We start from the raw sequence: 15,450 nt of genomic DNA, 5'->3' as shown, positions 1-15,450 counted from the left end.
TTTTGAATGAAAAAGGAAATGTGTGAGGGAGTGAATATTTTTCAACCATAATTGACTCACTTACTAACACAATGTCTTCATGGCATGTAGGAGTAAGAGCACAACATGATCCGAAGATGAGCCACTACAGTTTGGCTGGAGAGGCAGTAGTACTAGTGAGGTTAATGAGACTGAGGGAGTAGCTTTTAAGTTCAAACCCCGAGGTCTCCAGCTGTCAAGCAGAAATAACATGATTAACTTCAGAGATAATTTACAAGGATAAATTAATATATTCGAAACACTTAGATAATCCTTATGATTATGGAATCCCCTTGTAAACATAACAGGATATGCTAACTTTAATGTTTATTATATAAATAAAAACTATTGGATATAGTTCCAGAAAGTGTATGACACAGAGAAAGTATTTATTTTATAGTGTTTAAGCTGTGACATCAACAGACAACACAAAAACTCAAGGCCAGAAACTAATTTTGGTTATTTAATTCAAGACCATTAAAATGACATGCCATCTAGGAAGCCCTCAATTCCTCACATATAAAAATGCTTTCTTCTCTCTCTCTCTCTCTCTCTCTCTCTCTCTCTCTCTCTCTCTCTCTCTCTCTCTCTCTCTCTCTCTCTCTCTCTGTCTCTCTCTTTCTCTGTCTGTCTCTGTCTGTCTCTGTCTGTTTCTGTCTCTCTCTCTGTCTCTCTCTCTCCCCTCTCTCTCTAATGCATGTATGTGATTCATACATGCATATCCAAGTATATATAGGTACCTATGTGTGGGGTGCAGGTGCATGTGCATGTGTGCATAAATTTGACATCAAGTGTCTACTTTGATCACTGTCCACATTATGTATTGAGGCAGAGTTCTCACTGTACCCAAAGATTTTTGTTCAACTAGTGTAGTTCAACATCTTGCTCTAGGGAACGTCTGTCACGATTTTCTGCACACTGGTAGTATATCCAGGCTATTACACCCAGTCAGCTCTCAGCCAGTTCTTGGGGATCCAGAATCAAAACCTCTCATTGTAGAATAAGCACTTTATGCACTGAAACATCTCCCCAGATCCTTCATATCTAGAAACTTGATGGAAATTTGTGATAAAATAGAGCAGGGAATTCCAGCACATAGAAGGTGGTTGGCAGAAAGACCAGGAGTTCAAAGAGGAGCTCAGAGCGCATATACATAAAAACCATATTAAAAAGAAAAAGAGCAAAATGAACAAGAAACAACATGTGAAATAATCAAATAGGTATGAATGCATTTTTCAAATTATAAAAATTCAGCAGCTTGGGATCAGTATCAAGGATTACTGATTAAATTATAAAAGGTAGATGTTTAATAATCAATAAACAATTTGTTAAAGATGTTTAAAACTATTAAGTAATTAATACTATGAAAACAATGAATGGTTTTGTTTTGTTTTGTTTTTAGAATTTTTCATTCTATCTAAAGATTGATACTTGGATTGTCACTTAATAGACAAGCACACAACCATTAAATCATATCCAGATCCTGGGTTATTTTAAATTCTTCCATTAATAACTAAGGTTGGAAGGACTTTAAATCCACATATTGAGATAAATTTGAAGTAGAACTCAGTGTACAAATTGTTGTATATCAGACTGAAAAATTGGGGTTTTCTGAAGAACAGCATCAAGTGTGACTCATCCTGCCTCTTCTGGGACATATTTTAGCTCTCAGCTTTGGTAGAATACAAAAGTTATTGTAATATATACTATTAAATATACACTGTGGTTAATAAAATAAGTAATGTAATTCAACATTCATCTCATTATTTATTTCTGCCTTTGCTATATTCAAGTTGCATATCGATATTATTATGTTCAAAAGTTTCTGTTAAAAAGAGACATAAACATTTGGAGTTGTGTTGATATTTTGCTAGACTGGTGCAAGTGGTGAAACCACTTTCTTGCTCTTGAGGGGTGAGAGTTAACTATTTTCTCCTGTTGAAATCACGTTGTTTCCACTAGCTGTGATCATGTGTACAGGCCCACTTGAGAGACATGTGTCCCTCAAGCAAGTGTGCCTCAAGTGCCAGCTTCTGGCTGCTTACTTTATCTTGTAAGATAAAGAACCATTAAAAACTCTGCATGGAATTCAACTACCATTTTCTTTCTTTCCAGTTATTTAATAAATGGAAAATCTGTCTTATGGACTCACCGACAATAAAAGATTTTTCCTTTATATGAAACAGATACAAGTGGGAAACACATAAATAAGGTTCCTGTAGCAGCTTCCTGAGTATCAGCTTTTTAATCTAAATTTAAAAAAATGTGCCTCCATTAATTTTTTTCTCATCCATTTAATTTTGTCAGAGATTTCAAAAGCTTGTAATGTAGCTCATAGTATATATATGAGATGCTACTCACAGATTGGTGCAGCAGTTAAAGTAATAGGAAGAATACCACACTCATATCTCTTTACACATATTTATGATTCACCAGCCATGAACAAGAACAGATGGGAAACAAAGTTGGACCTTCTGGATTTCATACAGATAGAGATTTTGCACCAACAAGGTAGTGTGCAAGGTCATATCAATGCAGTTGTTTAATATTTCAAAGTCAGAATGATCAACTATTTTTTAGTTAATGTAGAGTGAAAAAGATCTTGCAATTGAATATCTTATAAATAGCTAAGATATGAACAGTTGTAGGGGCTTTGAAGAGTGTTAAATTGAATGAGTATGAACTAATGTATACAGTAGTATAGACTTCCTTAAGATAGTAAGGGTTTTACATTTCTCAAGGGAATGGAACCTAGTTTGAATACTATAACAAATTTAGCACAGATATCTATCTGCACCTGCCTTGGCATGTGCTCAGTAAATAATGGCGAAGTGGAGCAATAAAGCATGATAGAACTTCTTGCATAAGAAATTCTTAAGCATGATGGCACCACCTACATAAGAGTAGGCCAAGGAAGCCTGGGATATCCACTGTGGTAGAGTTGTTCTGTGACATTTTTGAAAAATTCAGCAGTTAGTAAGTTATTGAGTCTACAAACATCCTCCATAAAGTGCTACCCCCATAGTATATTTTACACCTCACAAAGAAGTCACCTCTATTTAGCATGAAATGCTTTAAGACCATATTATTTTCCTCCAAGCATCAGATAATAGTTTCCATTAAGGAAATAGAAATTTTGTCAATGGCTGGTGAGAGGAAGGTATTTGGCATAGAAATTTGCTTTAAAGCAGAAAGCCAAGGATAACCAAGGAGTAGTAGCAGAAGAGGAGTTAGAAGAGGATGTGGAGAACTTAAAGAAAGATGCCATTATAAGGGGTACTGTGTAAGAAGCAGGCTGCAGTCACTTTCAATCTCACCACGTGTTGGCTCTGTTTTGGTGTTTTAGGAAAATGAATCAATTTAAAACATTTTGATTTTCATCCAGGGATGGATGCAAGTGCTATCTGCCTGCAGAATAAACACTCAGAGGTTAGGAGGAAGAAGACTGAATAGGATTGAGTTCTAGGGAACTAAATAATGAGATTCTCTCTCTCTCTTTCTCACTCTTTTTCTCTCTCTATGTATACAAACATACATATGTAGGTATATATAGGAAAAAAAAAACCAAAGTTCATTCCAGTATTTCCTTGCTTGATATTTTTCTCAGTCATATGGTTATATTAGGTCAAGGTCTATTGAATCAAGTACTCCTATTTCAGTTCATTATAAACATGCTGTTTAAAGCATACTGAGGTCCAGAACACTGGATGTAAGGTGGTATTAGAGAAATCACATCTTATAGGCAACAAGGCTTACCATACCTTTAAGCCATCCTCAGGTCCTAGCAGGACATAAAAGACAAAGAACAATCATATTTGGTACCCTATGCATTTGTGATCTGTTTATTTATTTCCTTCATAGATTGCTAAGATTTTGGTAAAAAATTAAAAAAAAAAAGGCATTTCTTTCTTCACTATCTTTCCAAAATGAAAAACAAGTACACACAAACACACAGCCCACACAGAAAACAAATCTTCATGTGACTACTATTTATTCGTTTTTACAAGGTCTCCATCATCTCAGGATAGCCTTACTCTCATTATTTAACTGAGAAACATTTTGAACTTCTGAGATGCTGAAATGTCAGGTGTGACACTATCACACTCAATTCGGGCAATGCTGAGAGTCTACCCTGGGCATCTCGCATGCTGGACAGCCACTCTACCAACTGGGTTAAGGCCCCCATCGGGATTCTTTTTACAAATGGAACTACATTTAGGTATAATTTTTCTCACAAGTGTTGTGGCTTATTAAAATTGCAAATTTGTGTATTCCATTATGCTTCTTTTCCTCCAAAATGTAGTATTTGGATAAGAAGAACACAGTTTTCATTTCTAGCCCCAAGCATCCTTTGAGACATGTGTGCTGACAGGAATGTGTAGGGTTGAGTTCATATAGTAGAGGACTAGAAAATTCTTGTTTTTCTTCATGTTTTTGTGTCATTCTGTCATCAATTAGGGAATAGTGAAAACAAAGTTTGTTATAAACATGCATCTGTGTTTCATAGCTTCTAGCCCCTTGCATTTCTTTTTTCAAATTATTTGGGAGTTGTTTGCACAACCACACCCTATCATACCATGGCCACCTAATTTACTGCTTCTGCTATAGGGTCAAGAACAATACTCATGTATATAATGCCACTTTAGAAGTGGTTTGGTTTGTAGAAGGGGGGTGTTGACACAGTTTATGTATCCTTGAGCATTCCACAATATCATACTTGTCCATCAATGTTGTTTAAGAGATTTTTGAAACATACTGGCTTTTATGTTGTTATGGCTGAGTTATCCAGCAGTGCTTCCGTGTGAGAGTTCCTTTAAGAAAATCTTGTCTTTCTCTGAATTATGGGATAAAATAGATATTAGAATTTGACTTGTCTTTATTAATGCATTTAATAAAATGGATGTACCTAAAAAGGGTAATTGGAAGAAACAGAAAATAAAATTTAAAAATTTTTAAAAAATAGTTAAATAGATTTTTTTGACTTTTTAAAAGTATTTATTTTATAATTAATTTAATTTTATACATTAGCCACAGATTCCCCTGTCCTGCCTCCTCCCACCTCCCAGCTTTCACCCCCAATCCACCCCCCAATCCCACCTCCTCCAGGGGAAGGTCTCCCCTGGGGAGTCAGCCCAGCCTGGTAGATTCAGTTATGGCAGGTCCAGTCCCCTCCTCCCTACACCAAGGCTGAGCAAAGTGTCTCAGCATAGGCCCTAGGTTCTAAAAAGCCAGCTCATGCATGAAGGACAGATCCTGGCTCCACTGCCTGGGGGCCTCCCAAATAGTTCAAGCTTATGAACTGTCTCACTTATCCAGAGGGCCTGGTCCAGTTCCATGGAGGTTCCTCAGCTATTGGGTCACAGTTTATCTGTTTCCACTACTTTGGCTATTTGTCCCTGTCCTTTTTCCAATCATGGTCTCAGTATCTCTTGTTCATATAATTCCTCTTCTCTCCCACCAATTGGGCTCCTGGAGTTCCACCTGGGGTTTGGCTGTAGATCTCTGCATCTGCTTCCATCAATCTCTGGATGAGAGTTCTTTCATGACAGTTAGGGTGTTTGACCATCCAATCACCAGAGTAGGTGAGCTCAGGCACTCTCTTGACCACTGGCAGTAGTCTATAGTGGAGGTATCTTTGTGGATTTCTGGCGACCTGTCTAGCATTCTGCTTCTTCCTGATATACCATCTTACACCCATCAGAATGGCTAAGATAAAAAACACTGAAGACAGCTTATGTTGGAGAGGTTGCAGAGCAAGGGGAACTCTCCTCCACTGTTGGTGGGAATGCAAACTTGTGCAGCCACTTTGGAAATCAACATGGTACTTTCTTAGAAAATTGGGAATAAACATCCCTCAAGACGCAGCTATACCACTCTTGGGAATATGCCCAAGGAATGCTCAATCATACCACAAGGACACATGCTCAACTATGTTAATAGCAGCATTATTTATAATAGCCAGAACCTGGAAACAACCTAGATGCCCTACAACTAAATAATGGATAAATAAAATGTTGTACATATACACAATGGAGTAGTACTCAGCAGAGAAAAACAGTGACATCATGAGGTTTGCAGGCAAATGGATGGAACTAGAAAATACCATCCTGAATGAGATAAGACAGACTCAGAAAGTCAAACATGGCATGTACTCACTCATAGGTGAATACTAGATGTAAAGCAAAGGATAATCAGACTGCAACTCACAACTCCAGGGAAGCTACCTAGTAAAGAGGACCCTAAGAAAGACACAGGGATCACCCAACAACAAAAAATGGATGAGATCTACATGAGCAAACTTGGGGTGAGTGGGGAATTGTTGTGGATATCACTCTGTAAGTGCTGATTGGCCAGTAGCTAGGCAGGAAGGATAGGGTAGGCGGGACAAGGAAGAGGAGAAGGCTGGGAACAGGAAGCCTGGGAGGAGACACTGCCAGCCGCTGCCATGAAAAGCAACATGTAAAGACACCAGTAAGCCACAAGCCATGTGGCAAAGTATAGACTAACAGAAATGGGCTAAATATAAGAGTAAGAACTAGACAATGGTAGGCCTGAGCTAATGGCCAAGCAGTTTAAATAATATGAATGTCTGTGTGTTTATTTTTTAAGTGGGTTGTTGGACTAATAGGGCTTGGCGGGGGCTGGAAAGAAGCTCTCCAACAACAAATGGCACCCAACGTGTTGGCAAGAGTTTCCACCTAAAACCTGACAAAAAAGATTCTACAATGGAACTAAAAACAGCTTTCTAGTTGTCTCTCTCAAGTTAGCAGCAGCCTGCCGGCTTGAGCTACTATGGCAGGTTCCTGATGTGAGTCTGACCTACAGTGTGGTGGGAATGAGGAGTCTACAAGTGGCACTTTACTCTGCTACATGGTGAATTTAGCTTTTGCTAGTTTAAAAAAATAAAATAAAATAAAATAAAAAAGGTTTCTGGGCTATGCACTGTTTTGACAGAACTGCTTCTGATAGTTGATGATACACATGGCTCCAGATCCAGAGCTGGCTGTAAACTGTACTACCACCACTTTGGAAAGCTGAGATGGGTGGAGCCAGCAGCCACAGCAGTGTTTCAGTCTTACAAAGATGGATATTACACAGAGAATCTGGTTTATGTTGTCTTTGGGATTTCTAACTACAAAAAAAGATTTGATCATAAAAGCTGTTGAGTTAAACAAATATGTAAATTTTAAAGGTACCTTGACTTCAAAATTTGGATATAAGGATATGTTGCTTTGGAAAAGAGTCTCTACTTTTGTTTCCACAGAAAGCCAGAGGCTATGGATTTGTTCCAGATTAAGATACATCAGGTTTGTTCAGCCAAGACCACCTGAAAGGTCTCTGATGACACCATAGCCCAGATGATCCAACATCTAGAATGGTTTCAAGGCAACTGGCTGGGAGGTTTACCCTCATGGACTACTCCATAATCCTATAATTTTATTTGTGTCCCCATAAGATACAGTGCCCCCCTTCAGCAGGAAGTAGTAAGAAAAACTACACCCAATTTCCCAAAATTATCAAGCTGGCTTTGTAAATGGAATTGGCTCACTCCTTCTCTAAACCCAGACATATTGCTAAAAAAAAAGGTTAACAGATTCTTGTATCCCAAATCAGAAGAGCCCTCTGGTATGGGACAGAGAAAAACCAATATTTTATTTAAAACAGGTTGATTATAAATACAATCTCTTTCTAAAGATAAAAAGGGGATTATGTATATATATATATATATATATATATATATATATATGATAGGATGAAAGTGTACATTAATGAACCCTTAAAGAGCAGCAACTCATTTAAAATGTTTTACATTGGTATAGATTTTAGTCTATTGATACAAACTTAAAGTTAATTTTGTTATACTGTGTGTGTATTTCTATTCTTGTTTAAGGTATTATGTTTGTACAGCTCATTTAAAATTGTGATGGATAATTAAAAATAGATTAATAACTGGTCATCTATGATAATCATACTCATAGCCATGTTAGTTAAGTCTTCTAGGTATACATAGAGATATTTCAGATAGACAGGTAATCTTCAAATACTTCAAAGGTCTACAGAATATGGCATTTAAAATATTTTTAAAATTTAGACTTTCTGGACAATGAGACATGTCTGCTCCTGGCAGCACCAGATTTACTTCAGAGAGGAGGATGGGCATTGAAGACACTTCATATGGACTTTATCTTCACCTTGGCAAAAATAGCCATTTGGGCAACTGTTCCTGTCTGGACTGCTTGATCGACTGGACATGCAGGACCCACAAAAAGGTGACCACTAAACTTTGCTTGACTAAATGGTCATTCAGGATCCTGCTTCGCAGAGGAAACTGCCAGACATTATACAGGACACTGAGAGAAGTGACCAAGAGACTCTAGCCCTGTGGGCTGAAGACAAATGCCCGAACTTTACAAAGGAACATTAGGTGACTGTCCAGGCTGCCAGGTGTCTCTGTCTACCCTACAAGACTCCCGAAAGTTGCTTGCATCCTTCTCCCGGTTCTCAGGAAATATTATATCCTTCTGAGGTCTTTGATATGGTTGAAAACTAGATAGTTATAATTTCCTCAGTTATGATAAAAGATAAGTTAGATATAAAACCTTAGACTCACAAATATAAGATAGATAGAATATCTTCTTTAATATTGTAACTGTAATTCTTGCTTGATAATTGTTTTGTTATCTGTAATTTTACTATGTAAAAGTTAACCCTCCTTTTTTAACAAAAAAGCAAAGGGGAAGTGCTGTGGATATCACTCTGTATAAATAAAGTGCTGATTGGCCAGTAGCCAGGCAGGAAGGATAGGGTAGGTGGGACAAGGAAGAGGAGAAGGCTGGGAACAGGAAGCCTGGGAGGAGACACTGCCAGCCGCTGCCATGAAAAGCAACATGTAAAGACACCAGTAAGCCACAAGCCATGTGGCAAAGTATAGACTAACAGAAATGGGCTAAATATAAGAGTAAGAGCTAATCAATGGTAGGCCTGAGCTAATGGCCAAGCAGTTTAAATAATGTGAATGTCTGTGTGTTTATTTTATAAGTGGGTTGTTGGACTAATAGGGCTTGGCAGGGCCTGGAGAGAAGCTCTCCAACTACAGGGGATAATTGAGGGCAAGGGTCGGAGGAAAGAGAACTTAGGGGTGCAGGAGTTTCCATCTGGATCAGGAACAGAGTGATAGAACAAGGAAAGAGATACCTAGATTTTAAAAATAAAATTTTAGTAGATGGCATGCCAGCAAAAGTTAGTCTCTCTTTGGAAGTATTAATTTTCAAAACAGAGACATTGTGAAGCATTACACTAATTCCAAAATTACTGTTATTATTCAAAAATTGGGAAAAATCCTGGTACTGATCTTTAGCCTCTAGATAATGTCTTATTTGGATTGAAGGATGAGATATTGTCCTTTTAAATTTTGTGATGCTACAATAAAATCTAGTTGCTATCATCAGGGTCTTGAAAACTGGATAAATATCATTTTGTAAAAATAATTATTATTCAAATGGTTGTAGCTTTTTATTATGGATACAAAATTGCAAAGAACTTTGCTTGGTAGATATTCCAAATACCAAGGCATTGTGAAAAATTTTAGCATAAAGGCAACTGCATGGCTTATAAGACAGAGTTATGGTTGAATTTTTGTCAGTTTTCAAAACCATAGTTAATTGAAAGAAAGAAAGAAAAAGATAAGATAAGAAAAGATAAGAAAAAGACTAGGGGCATCCACATAAAATATAACTCATTCAATATAAAGAGAAGTTCAATGAGTCTATCTACTATTGATTAAAATACATCATACTTGTCTGGTATCCAAAAGTAAATGAGAAACATCTTTTATTTTCTGATAAAAAAATTTTGACATTTGTTTATTGGGAGATTTTAGTGATCAGCTTCTCTAACAATAAGAGGAAGTATAGTTATCCTTATGTGGGAAGTGGAAGAACTATAATACATAAAATCTAAGCTTGTCCACATTTCACTTAACTCTGTTTTCCTCTCTTCCTGTTATCCATATAATTTACTAACAATAAGCTGTAAATGGGACAGGGTGGCTTAAAAATAAAAGTGGTTTGATTTGTACATTTTAGAAAACCTTTCATGACATCCTTTAATTTTCTCCTTCTGTATTTGAGGGTGGTATCTTGAGTAAGACATTAGTCCTACTGCATATCTGGTGTCTCTACCAAGGGTTGATATGCTTTTTTGTTTTTGTTTTTTGTTTTTCGAGACAGGGTTTCTCTGTGTAGCTTTGCATCTTTCCTGGAACTCACTTGGTAGCCCAGGCTGGCCTCGAACTCACAGAGATCCACCTGGCTCTGCCTCCCGAGTGCTGGGATTATAGGCGTGCACCACCACTGCCCGGCCTCAAGGGTTGATATGCTACAAACTTGGCAATTTATTCCTCTACACCGACAGAAACTCAGGATAACGAGAGTAGACTATGGGGTCTACCACTTTCTAAGTTAACTCTGTGACCTTACCCAAACTACTTTTCAGCAGTAGGAGAAGATAAACACATTCCCCATTCATCTTTGGGACATCAGGTTTTAGGAGATAAAACATATTATAGAGTCAGGCAGGGTGGCTATGATCTCATCAGTCAGGAAGGCCAAGGCAACAGGTTAATGACTTTAATAATCAGGCTTGGATACCTAGCAAAACTAGACTTTGAAACCAAATGCAAAGGAAAAGAAATGAGTAGTGTAGAACCCACTAAGTTCATGGAATGTGTTCACTAGCATAGTAGATTTCTTAAAAATAAATAGTAAGTTGCTTGATAACAGGACCAGTATTTTTATTAAACCTGTGTAAAAAAAAATATGTGTCAACATGCTGTGACTGGTTGTTCTCAGCACACATATGTACATAAGGATATCACACAGCGGTGATCTTAATAACCTTCTACAGTTATGTGAAAGGGCAGGTGCTGGGTTTTCTTTTCATAGCATTCAGTTTGCATGGGAAATGTTGAGACATTTTCTGTAGTGACTCCAGGAGTCTTAGATGGTGAATCTTTTCCCTTAGAGAGTATTTCGTGAAGATATCACTCAAGGTCTAGGTTAACAATTTCAAGAGAGGAGGAATAAACTATCAAGTCTTGAGTTACATGAAGCAAGAGGAAAGAAAGCTTTCTATCTTCAAAGAAATGAGTGAAAGAAACCTATCTACCACCTTAAAACTCCACAAACGTGGCATTTGTCCATGTGGTAAGACTGAAAAAGAACTTACACCCAAAGCACACTGCACTTCAAACACCCTTTCCTTGCCTAGTTCTATTAAGAAACCAGCAATCTTTTAGTCAAGAACTGGACTGGCTAGTTCTGCTCCTCATAATTGCTTGATCCCTTCTCCTGTTCACTATGCTAATTGGAGTCATTATCTGTCGATCTCACCCAGATATTTGCCCTAACTTGATTTTAAGATAAAGAGGTGATGTTTTAAATGTATGTAAAACTAAATTCCACTTCAGCAGTATTTCTATTGGAGTAGTTTAGTCAAAAGTGTTGATGGAGAATTTGGATGAAATAAATATCTAAGAATTACAACACTTATAACATAGCATTCCTCGATTTTTTTTCTTATTTATTTCCCATCGTCCTATGAGGGAACTAATATAAAACAAAATTCAGAAACATGTCCATCATGGATGCTCATTGCTCAATTTATGTGCATGATGTCTTGGTTCTAAACCTCTAACTCCAAACATGACAGTGCTTTATCCTCTGATGTGTCTAATCATGGCCAAAGTGTTGGGTTATCATCAAATACACTCTTTAAGAAGGATTTTTCTTTCAGTTTCCTCATTAACCTCACAATATAGCATATATCACAATGTGATATCTCTAGACTGACTCTCTGTCTCTCTCTCTGTCTCTCTCTCTCTCTCTCTCTGTCTCTCTCTCTGTCTCTCTCTCTCTGTCTCTCTCTCTCTGTCTCTCTCTCTCTCTCTCTCTCTCACACACACACACACACACATACACACACACAAAATGTGACTTATATACCCCATAATATAAACATACAAGTGTGTGACATGTACAACCCTTGTCATGATACAAGTTACTTCTTTGTTTTTTCTTTTATTTTCATGACTGAGATTTAAAATTTTCAGGGCTGGTTTATTTGTATTTTTAAAAAATAAAGCTGAGCTAAAGAGGAAGGATATTATGGGTTACAAAAATAAACTTCTTAATAACATTTCAAATTTTGATTTCCTGTATTTGAAGTATTCCCTAGTGAAATATGGACATAAAACAAATATTAACTACATAAAAATAGAAACATACTCATAAATTTTAAAACTGTTGCATATACATATTGATAGCCAGTTTTTACACAGAATCTATTCGGGTTTTTAAAACTAGTCACATATCACAGCCATTGAGTGCTAGACCTGATGCAGCTCGCACAGAGTGAGTTGGAATGAAGATGCTCACTTTTTAGTTCCTTTGCTTTTCCAAAACTATCTTCTGTTACACCAGAACGATGCTTGGGCTTTTTACTTTTCAATATCTTTTGGTGTAGTTATTTTCTCTTCTAAAGTTTTATACAGGTTCATCCTTTACTTAAAAAAAAATCACAAGTTCTTATCATGGTATTTTAGTAACAAGCTTCTAAATCATATTTTTCTATTTCTGAGTCTTCATTCTGAAAAAAATAAACTATAAAAATCAATAGAACTTTTAGTTCACTGTCAGGTGTGTTTTAAATTCTGCGGGCCTTTAACCTCACAGCTTGACTTCTGACCCATCTGCTTAAGGAGTAAGAGCTGCAAAATCTCAGATACTTGAAAACACACAGAAAAGCAGATTAGCTAATGCCACAATGAAGCCAAACTTCTTACTTCCTATGAACTGTGAAAAGGAGATATGTCCCTATATTATCAACAGATAAAAGTCAGATTGTGATTAATTTATTTTATCTCAAGTCTGTTGTGGCACAAATAAATATTATTTAGTCCTGTGTACACAATGCACTCGACTTGTACCAAACCCTGACTAGTCTCATCCCATGAATAAGCAGACTAAATGCTGATTGCTTAGCAATGCTAAGTGTCTTCGAATATTCTATGTGCATTTAATCGCTATTCTGTATAAGTTTGTGGTTTGGAGTTGTTTCATGAGACACACTCAGAGAAGAGTGAGATGAAATTACATAGTCAAAAGTTTACTGAGGGATTTAAGTTAATAGGGGAGTCTTAGCTTGTTGAGTATTTCTGTTTTAATTTCCAATTAGGTGCTAATATGTGCAAATAATAGAAGTGCCTGATATTTAGAAAGCCTTTTTGTCCTTCCTTTCCCCTTGGTGTCTAGAACAGAGTAGAGAAGAGATCACCTAAAATCAGAGTTTTACCAGAATCTGTCTGCTCTGATATCAAAATGGAATGAGAAAGAAAACTATTCCCTGGATATGGGGGGAAAATGCAAATGCAGATGCTCCATACTTCAAAGTGATTGACAGCATATAAATATACCACAGTGAATCATGGTACTTTTTTCAGAGAGGCTCCAACAAGTATCCAAGCTTGTGTGTTAACTGATAGAAATCACTTCCCAGCAGTGTGGAAATAGTCTTCATATCTAGATGGTGCATGTACTTCAAGCAAACCAAATGCAGTCCAAGAGAAGCCAGGCAGATCTTGAGATGTGGTAAGTAAATGACAAGCAGGAAGCCTTCTTTGTGGTGTCAGGCCATCAGAGATCAGGATAAAAACAGGCCACATCAATCCCTCCATCGAACATGCACATGCCTAGCAGTTGTAAGATATTTCATGAACACCTTCCACATCGTTCACTTTCCTTTTCCCAGTAACAGACACCTTGAACAGCTCCAGTGCACCATGTTTAAGATCCAGGCTGGGAAACATGTCCATGGACTTGTATGGGTATTTCTCTGTGCTAGAAACTATTTTTGCAGCAACTTCAAATTCATAAGTAGAATTCCCATCCCCAATGTGCTGATGTTCAGTGGTGGACATTTTGGTGATTAGATTTTCATTATGTTCTTTCTCTCTCTCCCTTTTTTAAAAATAATTTTGGAGACAGGGGTTCTCTGTGTAGCTTTGAGCCTTTTCTGGAACTCATTTTGTAGCCCAGTCTTGCCTCAGTCTCACAGAAATCCTCCTGCCTCTGCCTTCCAAGTGCTGGGATTAAAGGCATGCTCTACCATCGCATGGTGGAAACTCCCTTTAATGGGATTAATATAACACATCTTGAGAAAGAAAGATGAGTGAGAATTATTTCACTCTACCCCATGAGGAGACATCATGAAGATGATTATTCATGCTTATCTATTATTGCTTTATCTTCATAATGTTGACATTTTAATTTAAGTGACGTGTGTGTGTGTGTGTGTGTGTGTGTGTGTGTGTGTGTGTGTGAGAGAGAGAGAGAGAGAGAGAGAGACAGAGAGAGAGAGACAGAGAGAGACAGAGAGAGACAGAGAGAGAGAGAAAGTTATATTAACTTATGTTTATTTAGAATGAAAATGGACTTTTGCATTAGGTTCTTCTTTTAAAAGAACCTTGTCTTTCATATATTTTTGTCAGGAATCTTTATGTAACCAAAAATCCTCGTCGGCATTCCAACATGGGCTCTTATTTCCACACAGAGCTTAAGAAAGTTTATATATATATCCTTTAAGAGTTCTGCCTGACAGTGTTTGCTGGTCAGCAAGCCCTTGAGCAGCTAGTACATTAAGTGGGAACAAAAAAACTAAGTGAAAATGCCTGGCATAGTGCAAGCATTGGCATTCTAGAGCTCTAGGAAGGTTAATGGCAATTCCTGGTCAGAGGAACCTGCCAGCTGTGAGTTTCATGCTTGGCTTTCATGACCAAGGAAAAGCAGGTGGAGCATGAATGGAGGATCCAGGTGTACCTTATTGGTCTAAAGTTTGCTTGGGCAGTCAAAAAGGGCTGAAGATACTCAATAAAAGAGGTCCAGATGGAAAAAAACTCTACAAGTTATAGTGTGTTTAAAAATGTGTGTAGGCTTAAAAAAAGGTAAAGGGTATAGTCACAGGAAAAAAAAGATGAATAGTTTATAAAATAAAGTCTTTAAAGAGAGAATTTAAGTAATATAAAAGAAAAAAATCAGTGTAAGATGGGAAATAACACAGGAAATCTGGATCCTATATGTTATTGTGTTGATTCTGAATATTTTGATTATTGAAAAGTAAAGAAAAGCTACAAAGTGACCTGGAATTGAAAGAGGGACTGTTGAAATAAATCAGCCTATATACTCTAGGAATGCCTTAACTTTTAAAAAGTCAAAAATATATTTGTTAAATGGAAATCAAAACTGCTTTGGAGTTTTATTCTCATAGGAGATGAGAGGCTGTTGATTCCTTCAGGGCTAATATGGATTGGCAAGAACTCCTGAAACTTGACAAGTAATATTTATTAGCAATATTTACTGCTGATTTTCCTACAACTTG

Source organism: Onychomys torridus, chromosome 17, assembly GCF_903995425.1.
Source record: "Onychomys torridus chromosome 17, mOncTor1.1, whole genome shotgun sequence".
NCBI classification, from domain to species: domain Eukaryota; kingdom Metazoa; phylum Chordata; class Mammalia; order Rodentia; family Cricetidae; genus Onychomys; species Onychomys torridus.
This window is presented reverse-complemented; position numbering follows the sequence as displayed.